The sequence below is a fragment of the Orcinus orca genome, chromosome 5, assembly GCF_937001465.1.
Source record: "Orcinus orca chromosome 5, mOrcOrc1.1, whole genome shotgun sequence".
Taxonomy (NCBI): domain Eukaryota; kingdom Metazoa; phylum Chordata; class Mammalia; order Artiodactyla; family Delphinidae; genus Orcinus; species Orcinus orca.
Window position 1 is genome coordinate 139,686,587 of NC_064563.1, and position 8,825 is coordinate 139,695,411.

An 8,825-nucleotide genomic window follows, 5' to 3' on the forward strand; every position below is an offset into this window, starting at 1 on the left:
ACTTGTTCTTGGAGTCCTCCAGATGACCACCCTAGAGCCCTCCTCCAGCCCTCTGACAATTCTGTAAGCCTCTCACTCCATGTACAGTCTGTTCTGCCACAAGGCCTCTTCCTAAGACTCCAAAATAGCTCATGTAGGACTGGGAGTCAGGGGATGATGTGACAGTAACATGACAATTGTCTTGATTCATACACAGTTTTTTCTGAGCAAGAGGAACAGGAAAAGAAGAACGTTCAGCTCCACAACAGAATGCTTCTCAACTCTACCCTAAGAAAATTAAAGAGGACTGCCTGCACGCGTGGCTCCCTCCCCCAAGAAGAGATGCCCCCAGCCTTGCAAAGCTTTGCACAGAATAGGTTGCTCTTCCTTCCAGGTTTGGAGTTTCCATCTGCATTTTCTCAGCCCAAAAGCCAGCATTTTCATTCGTCTTTATTCATTTTAAACATCCCAAGGCTAACTCCGGCCATGTTCAGTCACCTGTCCAAGTGCCCTCTGAGGTTCAAATCATTGTTTTTGCTGGTGCCCTAGATGCAAAATGACGTAAGTTTTGAGTGATCTGCACGGAACCTATATATTCTGTAATTATTAATTTTGAAGAACACAAAGTTGTGGGGTTTTTTTTTAAGAACACAAAGTTTTTAAGGAACACAAATACTGGGTTATAGAAGAAATAACTAATTTTTTAAATTTTTTATTTTTTTTTAATTGAAGTATAGTTGATTTACAATGTTTTGTTAGTTTCTGGTGTACAACAAAGTGATTCAGTCTTTTTTTTTTAACGTCTTTATTGGAGTATAATTGCTTTACAATGTTGTGTTAGTTTCTGCTGTATAACAAAGTGAATCAGCTATAAATATACATATATTCCCATCTATCCTCCCTCTTGCATCTCCCTCCCACCCTCCCTATCCCACCTCTCTAGGTGGTCACAAAGCACCGAGATTCAGTCTTATATATATGACTTTTTCTTCTTTTTTATATTCTTTTCCATTATGGTTTATTTCAGGGTATTGAATGTAGGTCCCTGTGTTATACAGTAAGACCTCATTGTTTATTTATTTTATATATAGTAGTGTATGACTGCTCATCCCAAACTCCTAATTTATCCCTGCCCCACCTTTCACTTCTGGTAAACAAAAGTTTGTTTGTTTTCTATGTCTGTGAGTGTGTTTCTATTCTGTAAATAAGTTCATTTTATCATATTTTAGATTCCACATATAAGTGAAATCACATGGTATTTGTCTTTCTCTGGCTTATTCCACTTAGTATAATAATCTCTAGGTCCATCCATGTTGCTGCAAATGGCATTATTTCATTCTTTTTATGCCTAAGTAATATTCCATTGTGTGTGTGTGTGTGTGTGTATATGTGTGTGTATATATATATATATATATATATATATATATATATATATATATGCCACATCTTCTTTATCCATTCATCTGTCAAAGGACACTTAGGAAGCTTCTATGTCCTGGCTATTGTAAATAGTGCTGCAGTGAACATTGGGGTGCACGTATCTTTTCGAATTAGATTTTTCTCTGGATATATGTCCAGGAGTGGATTGCTGGATTATATGGTAACTCTATTTTTAGTTTTTTGAAGAACCTCCAACTGTTTTCCGCAGCGGCTGCACCAACTTACATTCCCACCAACAGTGCAAGAGGGTTCCCCTTTCTCCACACCCTCTCCAGCATTTATTAAGAAATAACTACTAAATCAATCTCTGCTTAACACAACTAGAGTCACTCCTGTCATCTGCAATTGAAATCCAACTGATACAGAAATAAAACCAGATCTCCCAACCCACTCCAGGCCCCAGAAATAATCACCAAAAATAGGTTTTTGGACCCTTCCATCTATGAGATCATATAGTACATGTTGTCTTACATGGGACTCCACTTAACAGCATTAGTTGAGCAGTCTCTCCAACACCAGGACTTGTAGCCTACCTCACTGTCTGGATTTATCGTGATTTACTTAAACAAAATACCACCTGTGGACACTTAAGATATTTCAACTGTTTGCTATCATTAAAAATGCTATAATGAACATCTTTCAACACACCACTTTATGTACCCAGGAGAACATGGATGCAGGATACATTCCTAAATTCCAAAAGGAATGTTCACTGTGGCCTGGCAGAGAGGATCCTCCATTGTATTCCCATCAAGCCAGTGTGTATACAAGCATCATCACGGGGCAATTTCAAATATGCTTTTGTTGTTGACTGTCTGATAAATGAGAAAAACTGGCATCTTGTTTTAATTTGAGATTCCTAATATTGAGAAATGTTGAATAGTTTTTGTTTACCAGGCATTTACCACTTCTTTTCCTCTGTGGATTGCTTGCTCTTTTATTATAAATTGATTTGTAAATATTTTACATAGCAATGACATTTACCTTTTGTCCTATATATTTGAAAATGCTTTTGCTAGCTCACCATTTGTCCTATAGTATGTTTTTCATGCAGAAGTTTTCAACTTTTAAGTAAATTCATCAGTCTTTCCCATTATTTACCTCTGATTATTGTATCATGTTTATAAATTCCTCTTCCTTCCTAAGAATGGATATAGATAGGGATAGAGATTTAAAATTCTTTAGTAATAAAATGGTTTTGTGGTTAAATCTTTAGTTCATCTGAAATTTGTTTGATATTTAGGAGTGGGATATTTTTAACCAAATGGGTAGTAAATTGAGCAAATGTAATTTATTGAATTATCTTATTCTGCTGATAAAACGTTGCCTTAATGTACTTAGGGTTTTGTGTATTTGTGCTCCCCATAAATTATGAGCTATTTCTGGAATATTCTGTTCAATTGACATGTCTGTTCTCATTCCAGTGCCAACTATATAGATATTGTAGGTAATGCTATAAAAAATTTCAATATTTAGTGGAGATAGTCTTACCCTCCAAATACTCTCCCCCAATCCCATTTTTAAAGAATTTTCAGGACTATTCTTAGATACTTATTTTTCCAGTTGAACGTTAGTATTAATATTCAAGTTCCTGGGGCCGGGGTGGCGAGGGGGGGAGGGGGAAGAAGCTTGATTTAATTTTTAAAGGATTGACATCTTTAGACTACTGAATAATACTGAGTCTCCTTAACCAGCTGTGTCCTCTATTCATGAGTCTTAATTTTTTTAATGTTCCTTAATGAGGCTTTTCTAGGGTTTTTTTTCCCATAAGCATTAAACAGGTCTTAAAAAGTTTATTCCTAGATAATTTATATTTTGCTGCAATTCCGAGTGTGATATTTTTCACTGTATTTTCTAATGGCTCGTATGGTTCCTAATAGTTTCCATGAAGAGGTCAGTGTGACTCAGCTTAATTTAAGGTTACATATCTCTGTTAAGAATGCATCAAGGTTGGGCTTTGGCCTTGATATTCAAGAAAAATCTTTTCAGCCATTTGAGGTCCAAATGGCTGTATGACTGCAGTATCATTTCTGGCATCTCTAATCTTGTCTATGATCCATAAACCTGGGAGTGTAGTCATGTGCATCCTATCTAACCAGTGTTACAACATCAATGATATCAACATGCCATGTGTGATGCTTAATTTTACGTGTCACCTTGACTGGGCTACGGGATGCCCAAATAGCTGGCAAACCATTATTTCTGGGTGCATCTGTGAGGGTGTTTCCAGAAGACATTAGCAGCTCAATCAGTAGCCTAAGTAAAGCACACTATGTCTCTCTTCCAGTGGGCATCATACAATCCACGGAGGGCTTGAATAGAACAAAAGGCAGAAGAAGGGTGAATTTGCCCTCTGCTTGAGCTGAGACATTTATCTTCTCTTTTCCTGGTTCTCAGGGCTTTAGTCTCTGGGACTTACACCATTGGTTCCCCTAGTTCTCAGGCCGTTGGGTTTGTAACCATACCTCTAGTCTTTCTGGGCCTCCAGCTTGCAGACAGCAGACGGTGGGACTTCCCACCCTCTATGATTGTAAGCCTCAGTCTCTCCCAATAAAAGTCTTTGTATATATCTATATATATCTTATTGGTTCTGTTTCTCAGAAGAACCCTGACTCATACACCATGCTGTTTGGATTTGGATTCAATATCTGACAATTTACTTAATATAGGTAGGAGAAGAAAAAATTTCCTTACAGGCTTTATATGTTAAAATTCCATCAGCCAGTTTAAGGATAAATGAATATTTATTTTTTCAAGAGCACCTGCTATAAAGATTAATTATGACATTAAAAATGCATATTTTATGTTAAAATAATTATTAAGAATGTACTAATAGGGCTTCCCTGGTGGCGCAGTGGTTAAGAATCTGCCTGCCAATACAGGGGCATGGGTTCGAGCCCTGGTCTGGGAAGATCTCACATGCCATGGAGCAACTAAGCCCCTGTGCCACAACTACTGAGACTGCACTCTAGAGCCCATGCTCCACAGCAAGAGGAGCTACAATGAGAAGCCCACATGCCGCAACAAAGAGTAGCCACTGCTCACCGCAACTAGAGAAAGCCCACACGTGGCCAAAAAGACCCAACGCAGCCAAAAATAAATAAATAAAATAAATACATTTTTTAAAAAAAGAATGTACTAATAGTTAAATTAATGGGGAGAGGGGAAGATATCATGATACAACTATTAAGAGAATGTGTTACATAACATTCTAAAATCAAGAAACATTTATAGAAATTTAAAGAAACATAGAATACAGAAATTAGATTATATTGCAATTATAATCCGTGTACAATTGTTTGGTATGCTAGCCTTCATAGCATTAAGTAAAATATCTATTAGTGACTGTATTGAATTTTTAGTTATTTAGCACCATTTAGGCCATGAATCTTTCAAGAAAAGTCCATTTAAAAATTCTTAATATCTCATCAGAATGAAATGCATAATGTCGATTTTGCTGGCTCAGAATTTCATAAGGGAAAAGAATCACACACATAATATTCATGAATAATTATCTGTGACTCAAAATAAAGAGTTTAAGAATAGTTTTTAAAAAGAGAAAATATCACAGGAGAAAAGTCTTTCTCCTCTCTGAACCTTAATTGAAAGTAAACATCTGCTTTATTTGATAAATATGCCTTCAGGGACTTTGCACTATGTCAAACTTTTAAAATATGACTAAGACTTTTATATTTTTTAAAATTTTTATTTTGAAAAAACATTTCAGACCTAGAGAAAAGTTTCAAGAATAGTACAGTAAATACTGATACAACCTTTACCCAGCCCCTCATTCTCTCTCTCATCCTCTCCCTCTCCCTCTGTCTTCCCATCCCTTCCTCTTTCTCTCAGGGAGTGGACCATGCTGGGGAAAAGGTCCAGACTAGGGGTAAGGGATTCAAGGGTTCTTATTCTGGATCTGCCTGAAATAAGCAGCAAAACTTAGATGACTCTGTTTACCTCTACAGATCTCTATTTCTTCATCCTGATGATCAAGAGTTTGTACTGAAATCTCAAGTTTCATTTATCATCATTTGCTATGATCTGTAATGATTGTATAAGTACAGTTGTCCCTCTGTATCCATGGGGGTTCCAGAACCCCCAAGAATACCAAAATTCACATAGGAAATGGTGTAGTATTTGAGTATAACCTACGCACATCTCCTGTACACTTTAAGTCATTTCTAGATTCCTTATAATACTTAATACAATGTAAATGCTACATCAATACTTGTAGATACAGTGTAATTGGTAGGTAAATAGTTGCCAGCACACAGCAAATTCAAGTTTTGCTTTGGGGAACTTTCTGGAATGTTTTGGTAATATTTTTGACCTGTGGTTGGTCGAATCCATGGATGCAGGATCCATGGATATGGAAGGAAGCCCATACTGTGAGAGAATAAATGATAGAGTGCAAGACTTGGAACCCTTCAGGAAAGTATGAAGAAAGCAAGCTGAAAGGTGGAAAGTGGTAGATGCTTAGAATAATAAGAAACAATCTTTCTAGAATAGTGTTTTCCTAATCTTTGGGAAAGTTAAGAAAACAACTCCTTGCTTTCAAACACTAACTTGGGAGGAACAAAGTCCCATCTGTCTGCCAGTGACTAAATATCAACACAAAGTACAGTAAACCTCATTAATTTTCCCTAATTGGGTGGAAAGTTTTGAAAAAGTCTGAAGTAGAGAAACATTTTCACAAAATTCAGCTTAATTTCAAGTTCATATGGCAACAAGGATGACAGGGCCCCCAAGGAAAGGAAAGAGCATACTGTCTTCGAGAATTTTTAATAACAGATTTTTAAAGAAACATTAGGAATTAGAACATTCATTGTTTCACAGAAGCGTTCAATTTCAAAGAGGGTTTACAAGTGTTTAGAAACATTTGTTGGCCTTCAGCCTTATAAAAACTATATATTTCCCCTGTTTGTACTTTTAATTTGCTTGGCAAACCCTTCCTCTACTTCTAGCCCTAATGTATCAATGCATTTCACCAGCATTTTAAATTTATCCCTGATTCTGAGTTAGTGGATTTCTCATTGGCCAGGGTCATATAGCTCTTTTCTAAAAATCCTCAATACTTTTAAGCTCCCAGGAAACGCACCTGTCAATATGGCATGTGCGTTCTCTCATTTTCTTAAAAGCAGGAACTAGGTTTCATTTTTCACCCTTGATTCTAAAGCAGTTGGAGAGCTTGAAAGAGAAGGGGGCCGTCAACAGAGCACAAATAAATCTAATCGTGGTGAAAAGGTGATGAAAGACTTGTGCTTACATTTCCTCAATTTGTTCTTAAAATAATCCTTGACACACTCTTTGATTAAGGACCAACTCTTGCTTTTCCAAGGCTGGGGTCACAGAGATCAGGAACAAAAGACACAGTAATTTTAAAACACATATTTGAGCAATTAGCTCCCACCTTTTCCTCTCCATATTTCCAAAGATTTAATAAGTAGCTAAATTGACCTCTTTGAATTCTGCTTCTGCTCCTTTCCCCAGCCCACTCTCTAACAGGTACACTGTTGAGTAGTAGACTGGTTAAGAGGAATGACTTGAGAAAAGTCTAACTGAAAATACCACCACCAGCCACTTAAGGCCTATGAGTGTTTCTAGCAGAACTAACAGATCAGGCATGGATTGAAAGGGAAAATAATATATATGAGTAATATTGGGAGGAGGAAGGACTAAAACTGGCGAGTGTGACAGAGGCTATCAATGTCACACCAGAGTCCTGAGACACTCACTGTCCATACCATGATCCATACCTGCAACTCACCTCCTCCACCATGGATTTCTCTCTCACAGTGTAAGGAAGACCGGAAGTGGTAGAGAATTAATGCCCCTGGATCAGCTCTCAGCCCATAACAAATGGGAATTAGAGGATAAATAGTCAACTGTCTCCCCTGTAGGGTGGGACAGCTCTGAAAGCACACTCTACTCTGTCTCTCAAAGACAAATCTTGCAAACAAGGCATTGACCACTCTTTGTTCTGGAGTACCTTGTCATGAATGTTTGTATAGCAAACAGCCTTGGAAGATAGAGATAATATCTTCTTCTGGAACAAAGGGTTAGAATGCTTGCTGCTCATTATGTAAGATTTGGGTTCCTTAAGTACAAGGTTTCAACCCACTGATTGCATAAACAAAATCTAGGCCCATCTGCACTATACCAATGGTATAAGGGGACAAGGAGAACCAACACAGTGATGCTCACACTGCTTGCTGCGCCATATGTAATGAAGTCATTTGTCTCTGATATAGGGGTCTCATACCTTCTGCCAGCATTCATGAAACTGTGTTAGGCCAACATGCTAGCTTGAAACTATGGTGGAGCTCTCAGACCCCATTGATCTCACACCACAGAACATGACCAACTGCAGGACTGAATTTGAATTTGGTCTAAATTTGAATTTGGTCTAAATTAGAATAATCATTTTCTGAGAAAATGTATTTTAAAAAATTTATTTTGCTATATTGTTCAGATAGGATCCTAATGAAAGTTGAATATTTTGAGAAATAGATCTCCAGGGTTTCTCTGGTCACCAAACTTGAAGGTTGAGCCACCCAAAGCCCTCAGCTGCTGGCAGATATACTAGAGGCTACAGAGTTAGTACACTCATTCTCTCAAATAGTGAAGTTGTTCAAAGATCCAGGAGACAAGTACAGCTCCTTCCTCTGAGACTTAAAAGACAGAATATTGGGAATTCCAAGTGTAACAGTCAAACACAAGGAATTCATCACTTTTGCTTCTTGCTTGTGGAACTCTGGGTCAATATATATTTTGTTGGTTTGTTCACTTATTTGTTACACCATACAAAAGTCAATCTCCTTAAGCGTATGCATTAAAATGACAATGGAGAAAAAAAGTACAATTAATGGTGAAAAGAAGAAAAGTTATTGAGGCATTTGCAGGTTGGGAGGGAAGGAAAAGCATGTGGCTAACACTGGGATTAGCAATAAGTTTGAAGTCCAAAGGGTTTTCATATTCATTCACAGGTGGATAAAAGGGTATGAGTATCCCCATGTACAGAAGAGAAAGAGGAACTGTTGCCAAGTTCATCAGCTCTCTGCAGCTCCATGGAGAATAGTAAGCTTTATTTTACAGATCACTAAGAATGAATCAGGACTTGTCATAGCTTAAGAACCCTGGTTTGCTTTAACTAAATATGTATATATTGTATATTACATATATAAATTATAATGTAACATCATATTGTTACATTATTATGTAATGATAAACATTAGAATTATGTTAGAATTATATATGTAGCATACATATTTTAGTAACATATGTAGCTAACTTTAGTAACTTCAGTATAGTAATTTCAGAAAAAGCTCTTTCTAGACTAGTCATAAAAATAAAGGCTTACTTTACTATTACTGGTTCTCTGTATTGTACTTAAACTTCTACAGTTG